Genomic DNA, 12,584 nt, shown 5'->3' on the forward strand with positions numbered 1-12,584 from the left:
TTCATTAAACAATGAGCAGTTCACGGTTAGTTCAGCTTGTCAGCATTTTCCATTAAACGCAAAGAAATACAGCTTCTGCATCAGGCCTGGCAAGACTAGGCCAAGACATTAGCTAAGTTAAGGCCTACAATCATTGCAAAGCATAGGTTGTATCTCTCAATATGACATATTACTTCATAATTTTATACGTTTTTCTATATTTCATGTATGCTAGTCATTTATTTGTACATTTGTGAATACTGGTGGACAATCTCCGAGGTCACAATTTCAAACATGCACATTAATTTTTCTATGTTGACCATTTTCTACCAAACTCATTATTAGAAAACATAAACACTCATTAATAATTATTTTTAGTTGTCATTTTGCATTAACAATGGTTAATCTCTCTTTGTGAACATGCACAGAATAAGGTAAACAATCGGCGCCTCAGAACAACCGGCAATTCAATTAAAAAAGAGTGTGCTGACCGAACCATAAATACAAAAGAGTAGGGGACTTGCAACAGGGACACACCCCATGAAAATGAAAAAACATCTTAAGGTGGGATAAAGAGCAATGTTTCACCAAAGAAAGGAATTTAGAAAGGCACATGAGGAACTAAGGAAAAGGGATAGGGGTGATGAAAGCCCACAGAGTAGATTGCCGCATGTCTCGAGAGACAGCGCATGCACTGCCTAGGCTCGACCTAACCAACATTGGAACTTTCATAACAGGACAGCAACAAATAGATACTGGCAAGGTGGTAAACATGGAACCTACTCTGATTGGAGATACACTTTCATTGCTGGATGGGTAAATGTTTCTTACAAACTGATGTTCACTGGACAATTATAATTTCGAAAAAGAAGTATCCAGCTAAGGACATACCACTAGCTTGCCCGCACGTAAACATTGGACCTTGTCACACGCACTACATGTCTGCTTACCTTTAACAACTGTGATATTCATCTTAAACAAATACTGTATGCTTCTGTTTTGTGTCTCTATATGTATGTGTCCTTTCTCTGTAACAAAACCCTTTGAGCAAGCCTTTAGTTTCAGCCAATATTTGTTTTTCGTGTTTTAGTTCTAAATTGCTAGCATCCTGCATCATTAACTTAAATGCTGGAAGCCATTACACTCTATTGCTTTGTTTCAGGATTTGTTTTATTAAGGCCATTTATGTTTTACAGTGTCTTTAAATTTAGTTGCTTCCAATAGAATTAGGTGGAAGAGAGAAACATTTGTTTGTGCAGTGTTTTCATAACACCAGCTCTGGTCTAATGAGGAGACATGTCTTGATATATTTTTCAGCATCCTTCTAAATTTTGGAAGGCATGCTGCGTATTTCTTCCACACATGTCCAAATATGAGCTAATTGCATATATTAACAGCGTTAAAAATGAACATCCAAGAACTGTCATTAGTTTGCTTCAGGGAACACGGTTACACCTGAAAATAATTTTGGGTGTAGCCTTAACTGTGACATACTTGTCAGATCAGAACTCAACCTACTGTAAAACTCAGTGTATCGGCCCACACTGAAATTAATTGAATTGATTCTAAAAACTTGCTGAACTACTCCTATTTTAAACCTCAAATAAAAATCGTATGTATTGTCTGCATCAGTGAGGAAGACATAAAAATGCAATCTGGCTGAATCAACATGTACAACTGTCTAAGAAATAGAATAATTGCTAGGCAGTGAGATGGCGTTGCTGTGATTAAAGTTATTACTTTTAACGCCTTCTTTCTCACAATCCTAAAAGGATTAGGGTACCCAGCCATAATTTCTCTCAGTGACGCAAAACTCTTTCAATGAAAGCTAGCATGATTTTTCTTTAAATTTTTCTCTTCTTCTTGGCTTCGATACCCAGAACCACATCTGTTTTGTGACTCTTTGCTCAAGTACACGACAGTGAAGTAACTATTTCTTTACCCCATTTTCTGTTGTTTCTCGTGCAACTTTCCTTGGGCGAAGGTGGGAAGGGGAATCGGGGGGGACTGGGAGTCTTACTCCTGTTTTCTAGCTTGGTGCAGTGGAATTACCACAGGAGTTGTGTTTATGTAGTCATGTCGAAATGAATGGCGTGTGGACCTTGTATTATATACAGGTCACAGTCTCTGGCATTGTTGCTGGTCTGCTGAGTAAGTGGGAAATTACACACTCATGATCAAGGATGCAGATGCTCATAAATTGCCTTAACTGTATTATTGGCTGTAGTCCCCCAGCATCTAGCCCCACATGTTACAGGCGTGCATGCAAGTCAAGGTCAGATGTGTGCTTGCATGAATGTGGGTGATTTAGGAAATGTGTCAGTGAGATCTGATATTGATGGTTGTCCACAAATGGCAACATTAACCGGTTCTGTGCCGAGGACGTAATGGTTACGTCCTGCGGCACAGTGCTGCTGTGCCCAGGACGTAACCATTACGTCCTGGGCACCCAGCCCAGAGGGAGCACCCCCCGAAGTCAGGGATGGAAGGGGAAGCCCTTCCCCTCCCACCCCCGACCCCCCGTGACGTCAGCACGCGAGCACGCGCTGATTGTCTCAATGCCTCCTCCTTCGCGCTGGAAGCTCAGCTTCCAGCGCGATGATCGGAAGAGAAATGCATAGCATTTCTCTTCCGATCACGTGGAGGAGGCAGAGAGGCTTCAAAGGGAAGGAAATGTATTTCCTTCCCTTTGAAGTCTCTCTCTGCGTTTTGGCAGCCGGATTGAAAGCAATCCGGCTGTCAAAACGCCCACTAGACATCAGGGATGTATTTTTCGAAATGGAAATTGTCACAAGGGAGCGGCCCCTTGGGCAAGGATCGCTCCCAGGGGGGGCATTTTTTTTGAAGGGGGAGTTATATCATTACATGTTTGTTTGTTTGTTTGTTGATGTTGGGGTTCAAGTGTATTCTTAAAAATAAAATATATATACAAATTTAAAAATACAAAATGATATATATTTGTTTAGTATTAGTTAGTATCTGTTTAGGTTAGTATATGTTGTCCTGCATGTGTCCCGTCATATAAGAAGGGTGTTTAGTTACATGTGGTAAGTAAGTTTAGCATAGGGTAGTTTGGGCCAGTTGTGGGTAATGTATAGTTAGGATAGATTAGGTTAGGTTAGTATAGGTGTGTGACATAGTTTAAGTTTTATACATATTTAATAAAGTTTTAGGTACTCTTTTACGGTATGTGCCATATGCTTTGGGATCTGGGCCTTTGCATGAGTGTACAGTGACAAATTTGTGTTTGACTGTGCATTCCGTCCTGCATCCACATCCCATACTTGACATGTCTCTTCCCACTTCCAAATGAGCTGTCTCCTTGGCAGCTACAACAAAGCTACTTCTCTATGCAACTGCAATCCATTGTGCCCACCACTCAAGGTGACTATGGTTCCCATGTATTGGACAGGTAGGTGTGCTTTTTAAGCTGTCATCGTTTGGGTCCTGTGTTGGAATCTTGGGCACTGTGGGACGCCCGCCTGCAGCTGATGTTCATGTAAACCCTGATAAACTGAGTGGTGTCAAAATCTTATGAGGTTAAGGGGCATATTTATACTCCGTTTGCGCCGAATTTGCGTCGTTTTTTTAGACGCAAATTCGACGCAAAACTAACTCCATATTTATACTTTGGCGTTAGACGCGTCTAGCGCCAAAGTTCATGGAGTTAGCGTCATTTTTTTGCGTGAACACCTTCCTTGCGTTAATGAGATGCAAGGTAGGCGTTCCCGTCTTAAAAAATGACTGCGATGCATACGCGTCGTATTTATACTCCCGGGCAAAAATGACGCACGGGAGTGGGCGGGTCTAAAAAACCCGCATTTGCGCCGGATTTTAGCGCCTGGGTCAGGGCAGGCGTTAAGGGACCTGTGGGCTCAGAATGAGCCCAGAGGTGCCCTCCCCTGCCCCCAGGGACACCCCCTGCCACCCTTGCCCACCCCAGGAGGACACCCAAGGATGGAGGGACCCATCCCAGGGAAGAAAAGGTAAGTTGTGGTAAGTTTAAAAAAAAAAAAAAAAAAATGTGGCATAGGGGGGCCTGATTTGTGCCCCCCTACATGCCACTATGCCCAATGACCATGCCCAGGGGACAGAAGTCCCCTGGGCATGGCCATTGGGCAAGGGGGCATGACTCCTTTGCTAAGACAGGAGTCATGTTAATGGCGTCTGGGCGCCAAAAATAAATGGCGCAAATCGGGTTAAGACGATTTTTTTGCCTCAGCCTGACTTGCCCCATTTTTGGACGCCCAAACGCAATTTTTCCCTACGCCGGCGCTGCCTGGTGTACGTGTTTTTTTTTCACGCACACCAGGCAGCGCCGGTCAACTAACGCCGGCTGACGCCATTCAATAAATACGACGCCCGCATGGCGCTTCAGAATGGCGTTAGCCGGCGCTAATTTTTTTGGCGCAAAACTGCGTTAGCGCAGTTTTGCATCAAAAAGTATAAATATGGCCCTAAGTGTACAACATTCATGCCTATGAGTTTAGATTGTACTACCTGGTGACGTTATTGTCCAAACACTCTTACACAGCCACTCCTGCTGTATGTTGTGGTTGTGGGATTTATGTTAAGAGTCAAATGTCACATACACAATGATTGTCTTGTAGAGGATGTGGCCAGCATTGAGTTTAATCTTATAGATAACTTGCGCCTGACATATACAATTTTTACACAGCATTTGACTGTTTGTGGTGATTTAACTTCAGAAATGAGCCTCAAGCAGCACAGATGATTTTAAGATCCAGTCCCTTGTGCATAGATATCAGCCCACATTCTTTCTGCGCTCTTGTATTGACATTTTGTGGCCATTGACATGTTACATGTATCAAAAATCTCCAGCACAGTAGATGTGTCACATTACACAGAGACAAAGTGGTTGTGTAGGTGCTGTTTATTTTAAAGTGCTGTAGTGCAATATTTACATAGTCCAGGTTTGTAAGTCCATTGGTGTGACACATTATATTGTGATGCAACACAAGTGCAATGTAGAGGGGCATGTCATTGGACATGCTACAATGGAGTGTCACTCAGTGCAGAGGAACATGAATTGCCAATTGGGTAGTGAGAGACACTTGCAGTCCATAGTGGTAAGGTTAACAGTGTGTCGGAGAAGAGTGCATATTACCAACTGTGGCAAAACTGGCATGTTGTCAAGCACAGGACAAAGGAAAAACAGTGCCCATGTGGCATGGGCTGGTGCTACTGGGTACTCCTAATGATGAAGGTGAACTGTTCCACATATTCATCTTCTGATGTGTGTGTTGTCTCCTCAGCCCTTGGTGGTGGTGGTGGTGGGTTTGAGGGGGCAACACACACTTCAGTATTTGGAGAAGTGGACTCTGAATTCTTAGTAGCTGCCAACTGTGGAACTATTAGGGGCATAACTACAGCAAGGAGGAGCTGCTGTTTTTTAAGAATGGTAACAACATCCCTGGGGTAGGCAGCCATGCCTGCCCTAAGGGAGTCCTGATTGTTATCATGCATGCAGTGAAAAGTTTGGGGGGCAGGTGTTGTGGCAACTCCTTCACTGCAGTGGTGAAGTCCCTCATACACTTGTAGTCCTTGCAGTAGTGATTGTTGGACTTGCATGGCTGCTGACTGTTCTGCGGATGTTATCATGCACATGCGCATCTCCTCAAGGCTGGCTGCCATATTTTGCATCCCCACCAGCACCTCCTTGGCCAGCTCCTGCTGTACTCCCACAACTGTCCTCTCAAAGGTGGTCCCAGTGTCATCAGAGTCCTCAGCTGTGTTTGAGCTGGCAGGTTGTAATATTGGGGTGGTGGGTGGTTCTTCTGGAATGTCTGCTACATCTGTGCTCCTCCTTGCGACTGGAGGTGGGGTCTGGAGGGTTCCCAGGACATCTTGGACGGTTTCCTGGCTGATGGTTGTCAACTCGTCATCTATGTCATCAGGGTAGTCCAGGACAGGCAGATCCACAGGAGAGCCATCATCCTCTGCAATGAGATATTGTTCAATTAGTGTGTCTTTGTTGTGGCAGTTGTAATGTGATGTCACTGACTTCCCTTTAGTGGAACATTGTAATCTGGGTTCCTGTTCATTGTTCCTGTCATTAATATTTGCTTTCTCACAGGCCTATGCCCCACCTGAATGTCACATGTAGTATGGGCAGTTTTGGAAATTGACTGCGTCACATCCTCTAGGTGTAGTTTCTGTCCAAATTGTGTCTTGCCACCTTCTTGTCCTACTCAACCCTCCATTTGCTACCATTAGCATGGTGAGGCCTTGCAATGCTTGTTGGTGTGCTGATGCCACATGCAGCACACATAACAATATGGCCCTGACCCAGTCTACGATATTTAACATACACCTATACATTGCTGAGACCTAGCACGTACCATGTATTGCATTGGCATGCCATGATACAGGTATCAACATTGGTAGTTTGCCATGTTGATGTTTGAGTATGTGTGGTACATTGCATTGCATAGATGGGTCTGGCAGAGTTACATTTCCTCTTATGACTGTGCGGGTGTGTTTCACTAGGTACATACATATGTCCTCCCCCTCAATGCAGTTGTCTTAGCACTATGACACTTGAGATGTTGCCAGGTGGCATTGCAGCTATTGTAACACAACCACAGGGTAGATCTTGGAATGGGCAGCAAGGGAATGAGATTACTGCTGTGCACTTTATAATGTAAGTGACAGTGCCTGATGTTTATTGAGCCTATGGACATGAGCATTTGACAGGATCTACACTTGGATAGGAATTGAAGGAGATTGATTACTTAGGCCCTCAATACAACTCTGGCGGTAAATCCCGCTTTCTGCCGTGCAGAAGACTGCCAACATACCGCTGCAGCCGTGGAATTCCGCTACAGGTATTACGACTCACAGCTCGGAATCTGCCACAATACAGACACCCACACAAGTCCGTCACACCAAAGGTCAGTGATAAATTGGTGATACCAAAACCGACACCGTCACGCCAACAGGAATACGCCCACACTATCAAGTCCCACGAATCAACGTGGAAATCCATTGGCGGTACACACCGCTGCGCTCAAAATACACACACACTTACAAAACACAACCACATTGGACAATTAAAAAAACACACACCTGATACACATACACACACCACACCCACACACCCAATCCAATATAAAGCACACACCCACATCACCCACAAACCCTTACAACCAAAAATTTGAAAGAAGGCCAGAGAGAGAGACTACCTAAAACAACACCAGCATCCACAGACACACAACACCATCACTTACACAACATCCACGCACCTCAAACAACAGACACAAACACATTCCCTCAGGGTCATGGCGGAGGGTCATGGCGGAGGAAATCGTTCGGGTAGAGCCACAGCTATTCGGATCACAGGTGCAGCACACCTCCATTGCAAGGAAGATGGAGCTATGGCGCAGAATTGTCAACAGGGTTAACGCAGTGAAACAGCATCCAAGAACATGGGATGACATCAGGAAGAGGTGAAACGACCTATGGGGAAAGGTGCGTTCCCTGGTATCCAGACACCAGATTGCGGTACAGAGGACTGGCAGTGGACCCCCACCTCCTCCCCCAAAACTAACAACATGGGAGGAGCAAGTCTCTGCAATACTGCATCCTGAGGGTCTCGCAGGAGTAGCAGGAGGACTGGACTCTGGTAAGACATATCGTTACTACTTTATCCCCCACACCCCGCCTGCATGCCATCACATACCGCTACCCTTACCCTCACACCCATCACCCCAACAACCCACAGATACCCCACTAACACAACCCACACATCCCAAAACCAAACTCTGCATGTAACACCAATGCATGGACTCCCTTCACCGAAGCATGTCCAGTACAGAGACTCACTCATGGACCAAAATCACCAATCACACAAGGACCAAGCCAATAATGCAAACACAGGAGTAGGGGGTAGCTCACCCATTGCACAAGATGGCACACACAGATACAATAACTATGCATTTACACCCCAACAGGACCCATACCAAACGTCCCTGGACAGGAGGTGCCAGACCCACAGTGATGACAGCAGCTCTGCACACCTGGATCAAGATGACCAGCCCGGCACATCAGGGACCTCGGGACAGTCGGTTCCCCTGTCACAGTCACAAACCACCACTGAACCTCCACCCTCAGGAAACACCACCACAGCACCCACCCAGTGGGCCCATCCCTCTGTCCCCAGGACACGTCAATCAGCAGTGTGTCCACCACTACAGGAACCCAGGCAACCCCACTAACACAGGACGATCAGGGAACTGGGGACATTGGCAGTGGATACACGGTTGTGCTGCTTTACTCTTCAGAATATCAAAACTATGCACTTCAGGATATTTTAAGGCACAATGTAAAGCAATCACTCTCAAACACCTTCGTAAGTAGAATAATCAAGTTTATTTAAGGGGCAAGTTCTCAGCTAGCAAAACTAAACCACACTAATATATATATATATATATATACATCAGGAGAATAACATGAGAATAATGATAAAGATATAAGCACTCTGTGAATAATTGCAAGAGTAAGTGCATATAATACAAGCACACACAATATACCTCAATGCTCAATAGCATGAAAATGACTGCAAGAATAAGTGCATATTACGCGCGCACACACAATATACTTCAATGCTCAATAGCATGAAAATGACTGCAAGAATAAGTACACATTACGCGCGCACACACAATACACTTAATAAATTGAAAAGCTTCACCGAAAAGAGCGTCTGCATCCCTCCGCCGTACACAAAGCTGGGGAACCCAAATCAGCTGACACAGGGAGCCTCTGTTCGGGACAATCAGTCCTCCTGGCGTTGCGTCCAACCCAGAAGAGAGTTCCTAAACCAGCCCATCCAGGCCCCCAACTTTTATAGTATTTACTAACGCCCAGGAGTCTTTTCTAGAAAAAGACCCCCTCCTTTACAAATTGTGCAATCGGCTGTACCTTGTTCACCCTTCGAGACGTCTCCTCAGAACGGGCCAAGTTCCCAGGAGAGGACTCCAAGGTGAAGCTTGCATTCCTCCTTGTGTACAGGCGCATCCCCCTGTTGTTCTAACTGATAGCTCGTGGAATGTAAATAGCGCCCTTCGTACCAGGCAGATGGAGCGAAGTTGAGCAGAAAAACACCCCACCCTTCAGCTTGCCGAAGCTTGTGGAAAAACACAGAACAGTGCCTTACGCACCGAACCAGACTCGACAAAATGGAGTCGTGAACCAAAATGGAAGCGAAGGCCAATGAAAGCAGAGGCCAATGGTCCACACTCTGCACCACTGTTTACCTTGCACGTAGTGCTGCCGCATGCACGTAGTGTATGTAGCAATACATTTCCACCCTTGGACCATTTGGCCAACTTACAACTAAGTATATCCTATAAGCTGAAATGGCAATGCTCTTGGGCGAAACTGAGATAGAAGGTTAGGCACACACTGAATACAACAACATAATGAAATTAAAATAACTGTTATGATAATGATTACACCAAAGATATAACGCAGTTGGCCTAAATTAGGCCGCCATCCAAAAGCCCAATCCCACCACCCCTTGTCAACATCCTGCTGCACCCCCTTCACCAACTTATGCAGGGCCTCTATGTGGGAGTTGATTGATATGGAGTGGTCGGATAAATTGAAGCAACATAATCCTTCAAAATCACTGCAGCCATGGTTGTGTTTAAGCAGTAAATAATCAATAGCAGCGCGATTCTGCAAAGCATCTCTTCTAATTCCCTGTACATCTAATAACAGCTCAGCTAAGGCAGCTGATGTATAGTTAATATTCTTGACTACTAAACATGCAAGTTTATTAATAACACTGGTATTATATACTGCAAGTCCTGGCACCCCTACGATAGAACTAGCTAAACTAACATATTCTGTTTTGGACAGCAATGAAATTTCAGAATCACAGTCCGTAGGTAATTGAATAGTGTCTCTGGTATAGCGAGGGTGTAGAGCAGTATCCATAGGAAACATGAGAAAGCCTAAGCGTGACCAGGCACAAGGCCCTCCGGTTAGATTGGCTGGAATATAAGTAAAAGAAAGATTACCACAAGAAAAGAGCCAACCTTTAGGCAACTTAACATTTTGAATGTGGCTGGCAGCAGGCACCACATGTTGGCAAAACATTGAATTATTTACATTCAAACAGGTTAGGTCAGTCCGTGAGTGGCACAACGTCCGTTGTGCAGCAGTTAAGTTTTTGTCTCTTTTCTCCAATTTGAGCTGAGCACATTTACCTATTTTCATAGGATCACAGGTCAATGAATAGCACACATCCCCACTTGAGATGTTAAACGTGAGTATAGATGTCATGTTCCTCCACAACCGCCTGCCCACCTCCGGGCAATGACGGCAGTACTCATAGAGTGACAGATGGGAGCGAACGTCACTCACATCCACCATTCCATCCTGGTTTGTATTGTTAAAGATGTGTAATAATACAGCAGCAGGAGTGGGCACTGCCACTAGACAAGTGGTAATCAAATCTTGAACGCTTTGCATGTTACTCATACAGAAGTGAGATATATTCAGCACTTCCTGCGCTAGATGAATCCAAACATTGTTCGGTTGATGCAGCAGCGTTGGCATCTGCGGCTGACGGTTGAATTTTTGGGCTATGAGCCCCTCCCGCTCCCCGGTGGAGTCTCCCGAACGGGCTCCATACACCACACTCATGGCACAGGCACTCCACAGGATGATCTGAAAAGAACAAAGGACAAAACACGTATTATCATTCTCGCAGATAGCATTTGTCAGCGGGAACATGTTCCCATTTGTCTTGACCAGGTCGCATAACTACCAGGACATTGTCTGGTCCAGTGGCGATGACATCAGCGGGTTGAGGAGGGTTATTTGGGGATTCAATCCACACTTTGGCCCCTGGGTTCTTGTCAGTAGATCCGAACCCTCCTTTGCCTCTCACAGTGAGAAGAGCTGGGGCGCTCCCCTTCTTAACAACACCTCCATAAACCGGCATAATGACAATTTGGGCAACGCGATCACCAGGTTGCACCACTAGGTCTGTGTCACCACTGTTCAAGAGAATGACTTTCAACTCGCCTTGGTAGTCTGCATCTATCACGCCTCCTAAAACTTGGATGCCCCTCAAGGCAAGCCCAGATCGAGGGGCGTTCAGACCGTAATGCTCAGGGGGAATCTGAATTCCCACCCCAGTTTCAATCAGAGTGATGTCTCTAGGTTTCAATCGATGCATGTGTAAAGCATGTAAGTCAAGTCCTGCAGATTCTGGTGTAGCTCGATATGGGGCCAAAGCTCCTGGAGCTGTTTCCCAATACACAATGGTATTGCTCGTTGTAAACGGATTAATCTGTAAAGCAGGTGTGAGCATTCTCATGAGAGGTGTCTCAGCATTTGTAAGGGGTCGGTTGTTCAAAATTTGCAAAGCATCATACAAATTATCCCTCCACCCCTTCAGTGTCCCATCATTCAGTTTACGCAATTGTTCTTTCAGCAACCCATTCATTCTCTCAATCAGTCCCGCTGCTTGTGGGTAGTAAGGTATGTGAAAAATCCACTCAATATTGCGTTGTGCACAATAGTCCTGCACTAGTCTGCCCTTGAAGTGGCTGGCGTTATCACTTTGAATCTGGAGTGGCACTCCATAGTACAGAATCAACATATCTAGTGTTTTCAGGGTGCTCTGCTGAGTTGCGCGCTTGCAGGGAAAGGCTATGAGATAACCAGAGTAAGTGTCTACCACGGTGCAGGCATACTGACACCCTCTGCTCACTGGCATTGGTCCAATGTAATCAATCTGCCAAATCTGTCCTGGCAATTTACCTCTACCTAGCTGGCCTCTCACCACCTGTGGGACCGGTCTGTGCTGTGCATGCTGACAAATGGGACATTCAATGATCGCTGTTTTAATCAAATCTAGGGGAAGATGCATCCCTCTAATCTCAGCCCACCTGTGAGAAGCCTTTTCTCCAAGATGTCCGCATTTCTGGTGTGCCCATTTAGCCATTCCCACCAAATCAGAACTCTGCGCCTCCACTTCAGCCTCTTGAATCTTGGCTCGATCGTCTGCAAGACAATTGAACCATCGGTCTAATGAATCAGTTGGACAGTGAGCGTCCACATGATAGACAGTCACGGTGCTTTGAGGTAACATTTCCCAGATCTCCTGCCATAACTCCTTTCCCCATACCTCTTTGTTATGGATTTTGTACTGATGTGCATGCCACGTGGGAAGCCAAGTAGCTAACCCATTGGCGGTAGACCAGGAATCTGTATAAATGTGACATTTTCCGGGTAGCTCCTGTTTTAAAGCCTGATACACGGCATAAAGCTCTGCATACTGGCTACTTTTTCCCTGTCCTGTAGTTGTCAAAAGCTTCTTGGTAACAGGATTATAGGACACTGCCTTCCAGTGCCTTTTCGCTCCAACATATTTTGCTGAACCATCTGTGAACCACACATGTTTTTTGTCATCTGCAGACAAGTCTGCGAACGGCTGGCCCCACCCTACTGGGGATTCACACACTGAAGGTACATCATGCAACATTTCGGAATTCTCCACTGGAGCCTGCGCTACCTGCTCATGCAAAACGGCGGTCCCTTTTGGACCCGCTCGTGCCCTGTCCTGGACA

Source organism: Pleurodeles waltl, chromosome 1_1, assembly GCF_031143425.1.
Source record: "Pleurodeles waltl isolate 20211129_DDA chromosome 1_1, aPleWal1.hap1.20221129, whole genome shotgun sequence".
NCBI lineage: Eukaryota > Metazoa > Chordata > Amphibia > Caudata > Salamandridae > Pleurodeles > Pleurodeles waltl.